General features: G+C 42.3%; 2 non-coding genes across 2 annotated transcripts; one reads left to right on the top strand and one right to left on the bottom strand.

The window, feature by feature from the left end:
- Window positions 1-770: 770 nt before the first annotated feature.
- Window positions 771-842, top strand: trnam-cau (transfer RNA methionine (anticodon CAU)). Its single transcript has one exon. It is a non-coding gene; the product is annotated as a tRNA-Met (tRNA).
- Window positions 843-1,582: 740 nt separating this feature from the next.
- Window positions 1,583-1,654, bottom strand: trnae-uuc (transfer RNA glutamic acid (anticodon UUC)). The gene has a single exon. It is a non-coding gene; the product is annotated as a tRNA-Glu (tRNA).
- Between the last annotated feature and the right edge of the window lie 9,541 nt (window positions 1,655-11,195).

Below are 11,195 nucleotides of genomic sequence, written 5' to 3'. Positions count from 1 at the left end.
TACTGGTTACTATGTAAGGACTACAAACCCCACGTTCACCAGAAATCTACTGGTTACTAAGTAAGTACCACAAACCCCACATTCACCAGAAATCTATTGGTTACTATGTAAGGACTACAAACCCCACGTTCACCAGAAATCTACTGGTTACTATGTAAGGACTACAAACCCCACGTTCACCAGAAATCTACTGGTTACTAAGTCTGTAAGTACTACAAACCGAAGTTAAAAACAAACCTGAAGCTGAGAAACCCTAAACGTTAACGGAACAGATCCGCAGACCTGATTGACTGACGGAGAGAGAGAGAGAGAGAGAGAGAGAGAGAGAGAGAGAGAGGGAGCACATTTTCTCCGTGTTCTGTGTGGTGAGTGATAGAGCCGAGCGGGTTGTACGGAGGGTGCTGTGATTATCACAGACCGCTACGCGGCCAGTTGAGGAGTTTTATTCAATCCGAGCACGGATATTGACTCATATTACTCGGATAATACTTGTACTCGGCAAAAGTGCTTTATCCGTACCGGATACTCGTTTCAGCCGGATACTCGGATCACCCCTACTCCTTATTGATGTTTATATCTGTACTCACAATGCCCTTTTTTTAAAACGCCAGCCAATAACAAGTCTTGTGAATAATCAATGGTTGAGTTCACATAAAAGATAGTTGCGAGGTCTACCAAATTTTACTTTACAACCCATAAACTGTTGGAACCTTGGTCCTTCCCTCAAAATGTGAATCACAGATTGTCCAGTCCCTGGCATTGGAAAGCAGAGCAGAGTGGCGCAGCGGAAGCGTGCTGGGCCCATAACCCAGAGGTCGATGGATCGAAACCATCCTCTGCTAATTCCTATACTTTGTATCAATATCAAGTCTGTTAACATTTAATGTCTCCACCTTGTGAAGAGTAAACTTAAAGCATTAAGTTTATTTCAACCATAAAAATTGAATCTTGTGTGCTCATACCTGCCGTAACACCCATAAAAACTGGAGCGTAATACAATTACTACACTACAGTGCTTGTTGTGCTTTCTGATAGTCTGAGGTATAAAAGAGAGAGCATACCGCTTAGTTTGTGTCACAGGAGGTGTTAGTCTACCACTACGTTCTATAACCCTACCAGTCAGATTACCACAGGAGGTAATATCTGTTGCAGCTCTTTTAAAGACTCTACCATAATACCTGCTGCAGATGCCAGGTCCTCATACATGTAAAGCATGAGCTCTACCACTGAGCTACATCCCCTGAAAAACTTCAGATTTTTTTTTCTCCTTTTTTCTGAGATAGACTTAGACTTATATTTATTAATCCTTTTGGGATGACTCCCGCAAGGAAATTGAAATATCACTGAATAAAAGAAGAAACCTGGGTAAAACATATAATGTTAATGTTGTATATGGCTTCAAAACCTGTGGACAAACACAAGGAACGTAACTAAAGGTATGCTTGTTAATGTTATTGGAACAAAACATTTGCAAGAGAAAACACATATTTCTTAGAATACCTAATTACATTTCTGATTTAATACAGGCCAATGTTAGAGATTGTACAGATCTTTCTGTAGACCTTCACCGGCTAAATACCTAGTCCCATACCGGGAGTTGAACCCGGGCCACCTGGGTGAAAACCAGGAATCCTAACCGCTAGACCATATGGGACTGACTACATATTAATAACAGGGATTTCATGAATCAAGTCATAGTGTGGCTGGAAACAGGCCTTCTCTTGAACGTGAATGAAGACGCTTCTTAAGTAAGTTCGTCTTGAAGCTTTGAGTGTTCTTTAGGTTTTTATCTGCTTTAACTATTACCGGACAGCGGGGGCACGGAGCAGAGCAGAGCGCCGTTAGGGAGGAACCCTCCTCCGTGTTCAGCTCCATTTTGAACTGGCGGTGAAAAACTTAACGTTGGAACTTTATGACGAATAGAAATGTTGACAGGTTGATTTCTGTTAATAACAAACACAACTATAGTCAATAGAAAAAGTAAATATATATATGAAAAGCCGTCATGGTTCATCTTTCCACTGTTCCTCCAACCACCACTCTGGTCTGGTTGGAAACTAAAGGATCTAAACTAAAAGGATGTTCCTCTTTAACTAAAAGGTCTATCTCTGCAGGGATCCATCCCATAATGTTGTCACACACTTAGAATAATAATCTGAGTCTGTCAGCAGCAACAAAATAACCTTTAGTGGACGCTGACTTTACCTTTAAATTAGGAGTTTAAACAGAGACACAATAGGACAAATAAATCCATCAAATCAAGTCCCCAATAATCAGCACGTGGCCTTGTTTTATTTCAGGTAGTCAGCATGGAGCTGTTCCACATTCCCAGACATTTAAAACAAGTCAATCATTGGCGTTATTCTACGAGTCTGAATAAATCAGCTGTTTGCTATTTGAGCTGCTCTGTTTTCCTGCTGCTCCGTCATTCTTTAGTGTCCTCTGGAAACATGTCCTTTATGTGTCTTTTGGATGACATCATCAGTGTATTTGCTTTAGTCTGAAGAAACTCCAACAGATTTAAAACCACATGCAGTCACAGAAAATACAAACAGGGATAGAAAATGTCAGACAAAGAATATGAAATGAAAAGTCCCCAAAGTAAGAAAATATAATGTCAATCTACCAAACAACAATAACTGGAGAGCATCCAATTAAACATGGCCGACTTCCAGTATGTCGGTAATGAAGAGAGGAATGTTTGGATATATTACAGATGAATTTTATTTTTATTTAACCTTTATTTAACCAGGAACAATCCCATTGAGCTACAGTAACTCTTCTTCCAGGGAAATAAGTTTCATAATACATAAAAGACAGGAAAATGGTTCCATACTACAACACAAACAAGACATTACACTTAACTTAAGCTAACGCAGACATACAACTTAAAAACAGGTTCCATTGAGATTTGAACTCAGATCGCTGGATTCAGAGTCCAGAGTGCTATCATTACACCATGGAACCTTTAGAAGTGTTGCAAGGGTTTGCTAGACAGTTTCTTTCATATTATCCACATGTGTGATATTAAAGGCACACAACAATCACAACAAAGATGAAAAACCAACAATTACAGGCCAATTTAAGTCATTTAGTTAGCTAAGCATTCAGACCATGTGGGTGCCACAGACAGTGAATACAGCAGTAGATATGTCTACTGTGTACAAACACATGGTAACTTTACATGTGTTGACAATAAAGATGCTCACAAAACGCTGCACTTGCAATTGCGTTTCTTGGGCACATTCATGTTCTCTTACATACAAAGAACTGATAAATTCTTTAATCACGATATCATATGTGTCAGACATTAATTCCAGATGAAAACACTAGTTGTCAGAAGTGGGATTTGAACCCATGCCTCCAGTGGAAACTGCGACCTGAACGCAGCGCCTTGGACCGCTCAGCCATCCAGACTGATCCAACAGACATTCAGTAGGACCTGTTTAAAAAATTATAATATAAATTAAACATGTCACTCTATTGTAGGTTCTCAGTCATCCATGTCATAGTTAACAAGGGAAGGTTTCTCAACTGTCAGTCCAAATATATGGGCGTTCATGGAGACATGGAAGAAAGTCACCAGGGTGGCAATGTGCTTGACAATGGCAATGCATTGCGTGGGATATGAAGGCAATGTGCAATACAGGCCAAATCCTATGGTGGGAATCAAGATCCACCAATGTTTCTGTCCACAATGTCCACCTGAATACATAAATGTCCCTGCCAGATGGGAAATAGACTGACAATTGGGTCAACATTGTGCAATTATCTTCAAAATGTCCAACTGAGTCCACAAATGTACCTGCCATATGGGAAATAAACTGATAACAGTCTTCATGGTCTAAACGTGTTAAATATTGCCGTACAATGCCCACATTGAGTCCAGATGTGTCCGTTTTGGTTCCTGATCCATGCTATTACCCCAAAACTCGGCCGAGGGCAACTGGACTTGGTAAAAAGTTCTCCGCACAAAGTTTTGTCTCTCATCAAAGAAACTTCTTTAGTTGTTTTTTTACACAGAAAGGATTGGACACAGTGCCCACTCCCCCACCCATATCTGACAATTGAAATCTGTGGGGAAAGGGGGGTTCCAAAGCTAATAGACCATTCAACAAGCAATTCTGATGAACTATACTGGCCCATTCAGGATGAGCACTGTAAACTCTGACTAAAGCAACACAAGTTCAAATTTCAGTGATACCTTGTTTTCATGGTGATTACGAGACTGAATGCAAAGTGTGTATCCCCCATGTAACTCAAAGCCTATCACTTCCAGTCAATACTGTCAAATTTGGAGCTCCTTCCTATTACATTGACGGCCAGGTGACTTCTTAACATGCCCCCACCAACATACTGTTTACAGTCTAAATGGCCAAGGACATTAAACCTGTAAGCTTACTTTAAACTAGATGTGGAAAGTTTGATCTTTTTCACCTGTGCTGTGGCTTAAAAACAGGTTCCACCTCGATTTGAACTCAGATCGCTGGATTCAGAGTGCTAACCATTACACCATGGAACCTTTAAAAGTGTTGCAAGGGTTTGCTTGGCAGTTTCTTTCATAATATCCACATGTGTGATATTGAAGGCACACAACAATCACAACAAAGATGAAAAAGCAACAATTACTGGCCAACTTAAGTCTATTTCCAGTCTGTTGATGTTTAACAAAGCACCCATAAAATAAAATCATTGGTTAAATGTAATTTTCCATTACACTTTCTCTAACGTGTCTTCCCACACCCCTCCTTATCAAGTTAAAAGTATTTTTTTGTTGGTTCCGGTCACAGTCCTATCGTCTCAGTTTCAATGCCTCTCAAAGTATATGACTTCTGTATCTGTCACATGTGTGTGTCTCCTTGATGGGAGACAACTGGGTTTGTTATGACTACACACCATTTCCTTTTTTTTCTTCATTTTTTCATTTCATTTATTTTTATTTGAAAAGGTGACAATGTACACTGATCAACATTCAAAGCAAATGTAAGCGTACCCGAGTTAGCCATAGGCTAGTTTTCATCGGCAGTCCCTAGCCAGATGTTCTTAGGCATCCTAAAATAATAAACATCCTAAAATAATGAACAGTTATAATACAATGAAGATATTTATACAATAGACAAAAGGTTAAAAATTACAATGTTAAATCACAACAATTGAATAAACAAAATAAGCAAATAAAATCTAAAATAGATGATCCAGTTATTGTTGGTGGATGGGACCAGCGTCAATGTTGACAGTGTTGATTTTCAATCATCCATTTCTTAACATTACTCTTAAATGAGTAATAGGATGGGGACTCTCTAATTAATGGTGGTACTGAGTTCCATTGATGTGATGCTGTAAATGAAAAGACGGCCTGGTTTAATGCAGATGTTTTGAGTGGGATTGTGCAGTCCTTCCTTGCTGCACCTCTGGTAACTCTGTTTGCATTTGAGTTAAAGTTGATAATAGAAGAATTCCTTGAAGAATAGATGACGTGGAGCCTGAGAGAAACAGTTGCCTAGAACGGTGTCTATCATAGCAGGTCCCAGGTCGAGACCATAGCCGATCCAAGAGACAAGATGTTCTTTTTCAGCTAAGATAGAATGACCGGTCAAGAAACTAACACAAGGAGGGCAGATTCAGAAAAACGTAAGAGCTCCAACCGTCCGCCTGAGGTCCACTGATTGTATGTTTAAGATGAAACTATTTCCAAACAAAGGTTGGTTTTCCTCTGGTGGGGGGGGCCTGGATATAAAGAAGTGCATTACTGATTGTATGAAACACAGAACTGTTGTCACTCTGTAACTTTGAGCATTGTGAAGACGATTCTTGTCATTTGATTGTTCTCTGCAGAAAACAATTAAACAATTAATTATTACAATTAAACCTTCCCACAGAATACCTAGACCTTTAATCCAGTTTTTATTTTGTTTCAACAAGGTCTCTTCTTCAACATAAATTCCTCCCTTGCTGTAACAAGAAACTTCCAAAACACATAGCAGTGCAAGCATTCAGCCATGTTTGATTTCCAGCCACTACCAGGTTTTGAAGCCATATACAACATTAACATTGCATATTTCACCCAGGCTTCTTCTCTTATTCAATGAACTCAGACATTTTTTAAAAAAAACAGCAAACCTTCAGGGTATGTAGCTCAGTGTAGAGCGCATGCTTTGCATGAATGAGGCCCTGGGTTCAATCCCTGGCATCTCCATCAGGTCTTACGGTCCAGGCTGCAAAAGATCTTATTATGACAGAGGAAATGAAATAATGTAACAACTATTAGAAGGACACTAAAGTAGAAGATTAACTCCAAATGTGTTTAACAACTCTGTGCACTTTACCCATGTCATGCTTTACTCAGCAATTGAGAAGGATTTGTAGTGGATGTTGACTTGTCGAATGGACAGTAAACTGCCTGAACAAGCTTTTCCTTGAGAAAATAACCTTTCATGGCACTGGCAACAACTTACATAAACTTTAAATCATTAAGAATCTTCAGGCAGTAAAAACTACCGTTTACCCACAGCTATGCTCATGTTGCTTGGAAGGAGAAATGCTCAGCATCTCTCTCTCCAGCTCTTCATCTTCATCCATCACTGTGATGCAAACAGACAAACATTAGTACTGGCTACGATGACAGCATGTGCATTTTTTGACTAAACAAAAGAAAAACAAGACCCACCCATGGCTTCAGCAGGAGCATTTGACTTATGCAACATTAGAGAGGAGACGGAAGGTGAGGGCAGCTTCTTCTGCAGATATTGCTGTAGCTTGTGCATCTTTGTCCATGAAGCACACCTTTTATTCAGAATAAAATCTGCATAGCCATCATTCCTGCTGTCCCAAATCTCTCGCCAGGTGTTGTTGGCACGAGAGCCAAACCCGACCAGCCGGTCATCCTCTGATGCTGCTACTGTCACAACCTGGGACCTTGCCTTGTCATAGTCAAGAAGAGACTGGATTTCCTGAAAGCTGAGGGCATAGTTCACAAACGACAGTAAGCTGTCCTTGCTGTGCCCCTCTGCTATAAACACTCCTGCAGCCTCCTCCTTTAGCTTGTTCCTGATTAGGTAGATGGTATATCCCATATCATTTTCAAGAAGCCAGCGGAAGGACTTCCCCTTGTACTTCCCAAACTGCAGGATGTATTCTCCGGCCACCTCACATTTATCTGAGGCATCCCCTCCTCTCTGACGGACGACACTGAGTGCATTCTGCCTGACCAGGTCCTCCCGTACAGGTGCAGACTTGTCCTGGAGAGAAGGGTTGTCTTTAATGACTTTTGCCGCCTCAGTAGGATCCTGGCGAAGATACCCCAGAGGTCCCTTGCGAAACGTAACACCAATTCTCCCAGGAAAAAAGATTTGTTTCTGCATTTTACCTGTCATGAAAAAAAGTCACGTAACTAGAATATTATTACATCATAGACATAGACATTTTAATAAAAATGGTAATAGAGTATTAATAAAGTGAAAAAACTGCAGGTTTATATGTTCATAATGTTACATGTTTTGTTATAGGTTCATATGCACAGGATGAGATTTAAACCTGCAGTTTTTCCACTTTATTGATACTCTATTACCATTTTTATTAAAAATGTCTATGTCTGTGATGTAATAATATACTAATCTCTGATCTTCCATCCCCAAAATACTTTCAGCTCCATCCTTTTTTATATGGAAGCCAGAGAATGACTTAATGGCCAGGCTGAGGAACAACGACACTCTGCCATGCATTGAAGGGTGTGCTCAGGCCCAAATTGTCTCTGCAGGTGTTGGTAGACCACGTGTGATTGTTGGCATCACTGGACAGTACTACCTTTTTTCCTCCAGGCTGTGCTGTAAGGTTTGCCGGAAGAGGTGGTATGCTGACAACGCAGTGTGGCTGGAAAAACTTCCAAAGAGGTTCACAAACCTGTTGCCGGCAATACTGACCTATAAGAAGGCCATCTGTAAATCCGTAATGGACGAGCTCAGGCGCACAGGTAACTCACCGACTGACATGGCAAAGCAGATCATGGAGATGATGCACCTGAAATATGAACGTGCTCACCTGGCCTTCCTGCTCACCTGCCAGAACGTTATGGATGGTGAGGCAGGAAAGTATGACCTTAGAACCATCACTCAGTTCATAAGACAGGAAACCAAGCCAGCTCCCTTTGGAGAGTATGGGGATTCAGGTGGCTGGAACGGGATCTCTGTGTCTGCACACTACCTAACTGACTGCCTACTGCATGAGTACCAACACCAGGAGGGTGCTATCACAAAGCTTCTTCAGGGCACATTTGGACAGGCTTTCCGTTCAGACCACACACGGAAAGTTGCTAGGAAGGTCACCTTTTCATCTGGGACCATGTCATCATATGCAGTCATGAATGAGAACTGGATGATCCTTTCATGGGTGATGGTGCAGTCTGAGACAGAAAAGTCACTGAAGCCCATGTATGAAGGTTTAGCACACCGCTACAGCACTGCAAGCATAGAGAAGGCACACTACCAGTGGGTAGACAGGTAAGATATAAACAATATATTTTGCTTTTATTGGTGACATGAACAGCTAATAACATACATTGCTTGTAATTTTTCATAATTTGCTAATAATATCACTGCTTTAACATGAATGGCTATACTGTTCCTCTATTTCTTTCAGGGATTGCTGTGCAGCATTTAAGGTTGCAGAATCTTACACAGGAGAGCTGATGAACTGGGATGCTTGGAAAACCACTAACGTTATTGTTGCTGATGCCACTACTGGTGACCTGCTGAACACCTGTGCATCAAGATCACACTACAATGAAAACATTGTTATCAAGCTGGACTTGTTTCACTGTTTGAGGCGGTTCCTCCGTGAGTGTGTGTCAGAGCATCATCCTCTCTACAGTTCCTTTGCTCAGTTCCTGTCGGCAGCCTTTTCAGTGGTGGATCAGAAAGACCTGCAAAGGCTTAAAGAGGCATATGTCTTCTGTGGAATTCAGCCTGCCAACCCAACAAAGGCACACATTCGTGAGCACTGCAGGAACAGAATTCCACAGCCTGAAGAGCTTGTCAAGAGAGTTGAGGGAGTTTTCCAGCAGTTTTACCTCACAACTGATCCAAATGGTGCTCCTCTCTTCAAGCCTTCAATGCTGAAGACATGGCGGATTCAGCGCGTACACATCTTGCGCAGGTGCCTGAGTGATCCTGAGGTTGAAGGTGGGATCTTGTACAGGCACGGAGGAACACTGCAGCTAAACCACGTGCAGGGGGAAGGTGCTAGTGTTCCTGTGTGTATCCCCATCAGAGGCACTTCACAGCAAGAGGGATACCATTTCCATCAGGCTCAGTGGGTCACTGGAACACGCGTCTCCCCAGAGCTGTTCCAAGCCCAGGGGATGACAGGGGTGGCACGGTGGAATTACCAGCGCCTGGTGGACTTCAAACAGCCAGATGTTCACCTCCCAAGTGTCTTTGATCCAGCTTTGATGGCACAACTAAATGCAGTCTCTGAAAGAGTGCTGGGGCATGTTAAGTATGCTGCTTTTCATTTCACTGGCTCAGACACTAGAGAGAAGTTTGGCTTGGAATATGTTGAGCCTGGTTGCCGCCCAGTTCCTCTAGACTGGGATAAACACAGGAGCAAGACAGACCTAACCCATGCCTTGAATCCCCCTCCTCAAAGCAGCCCACCCACTGCCCAGGCTGAGATTCCACAGTCATCCTCCAGGTCACTACCCACGCTGTTTCAGTTTGCTGCATGCCCTCCTGCTGATGTTAAACCAGATGACACTCCAAGTACAACCCCAGAGCCGCAGACAGAGCCAGGTAAACACTTAGACAGACAGTTAGACAGACAAGGTGGTGGACAAAACCTCAGTAGCAGTACCTAGGTTTCAATCATATTAATAGCCTTTTTTAAATGAGTTGCATCTTTTGTTTCTTAGAGAGGAGATAGTATGAGAACTTTATGAAATGTGTTATTGCATAGACCTTTACATAAACATAATCATCCATCAGCCATTGTCTAAACACACTTACCAACTGGAAAGTGAGATTTCACCCAAGTGTATAAATTGTTTTGTGGTTTGTTTTATCCTTTTTTGGGGCCAGAATGACTTTTTGTGCTCTGTCTTTTGTTGTTATAGAAATCCGAAGTCCACTGTCTCTCCCCTTCTTTCCTCACCAAGTGGTGCTCGCACTGGACCGGTGAAGACAGGTGGGAGGGTGTTGTGTTGGACCACAAGCGCTGGCCAACGCCTATGAAAAAGGCTATCAACGACCTTCTTCATAAACACCGTGGCCAGAAGGACATGCTCAAGCTTGTAGACCAGGACTATGCTGGTCTAGTTTACAACTCGTGTAAAGACCCAAACAGCATGCTCCACCCAACAACCAAACTACACATTGCACAGTATTTAAAGCACCTGAGCAAACTGTTAAACACCAGCTCCTCTTTAAATACCAGCCCAGAAAAACTGCAAGACAGGCAGGAACTCTGGCACTCTCTGACCAAGGGGAGTAAGACTACCAGTGTGCCAGTTGTTACCATGTCTGCCACAGTTGTTAATCCACCACCACCTGTGCAGACCCAGGCCACACCACTAACTCAAGACTCTATTGAGAAAATAGTTAGAAACATAATGGACAAACAGCAGCAGCAACAACAACAACAGCCAGCACAAAAAAATCACAGACAAAAACATGTCTTTCCTGTGGCCAGCCAAAGTCGCGGTATGAGAACGATGGTTCTTCCATCCACTTCTTTACCAGCCAGGACCTGTCAGGTATTTCTACTGCTCCACTAAGGTTTTTAAAGCCTATGGTGCTGAAGGTCTGACAAACCCAAAAATGCCCTTTAATGACTTTGCGCAGACAGAGTTCTTTCAGCAGGAACTGGATGCACAAAGAAAAGGGTGGAGGACAGAGGACAGCAAAAGAGGAAAAGGACCCCACACAGGAGCCCAGCTCACAGGTCGCAAGTGTCGGTTTGCAGAATGGAACTGAAGCAGGGCCCAAACAGTCCTCACATTCACACCGGATTCCCTGGCGTAGCAGGGAAGTACATTTACTGCCGCGCTAAAGTCTTTTCTATTTACAAAGACCAGGGCATGGAGAAGGAGATGTCCTGGAAAGAGTTCCAGGAGTCTGCTTTTTATGAGTCAGAAAGACAGAGGTGGGAGGTTGAAAAAGGAAAATGATGGACAATGAGGGAGGGTGTTAAGTGTGTATATACTG

Source organism: Etheostoma spectabile, unplaced genomic scaffold (genome assembly GCF_008692095.1).
Source record: "Etheostoma spectabile isolate EspeVRDwgs_2016 unplaced genomic scaffold, UIUC_Espe_1.0 scaffold00002874, whole genome shotgun sequence".
Taxonomy (NCBI): domain Eukaryota; kingdom Metazoa; phylum Chordata; class Actinopteri; order Perciformes; family Percidae; genus Etheostoma; species Etheostoma spectabile.
Note: the sequence above shows the minus strand (reverse complement) of the source record. Positions and strands in the feature narration are given on the sequence as shown.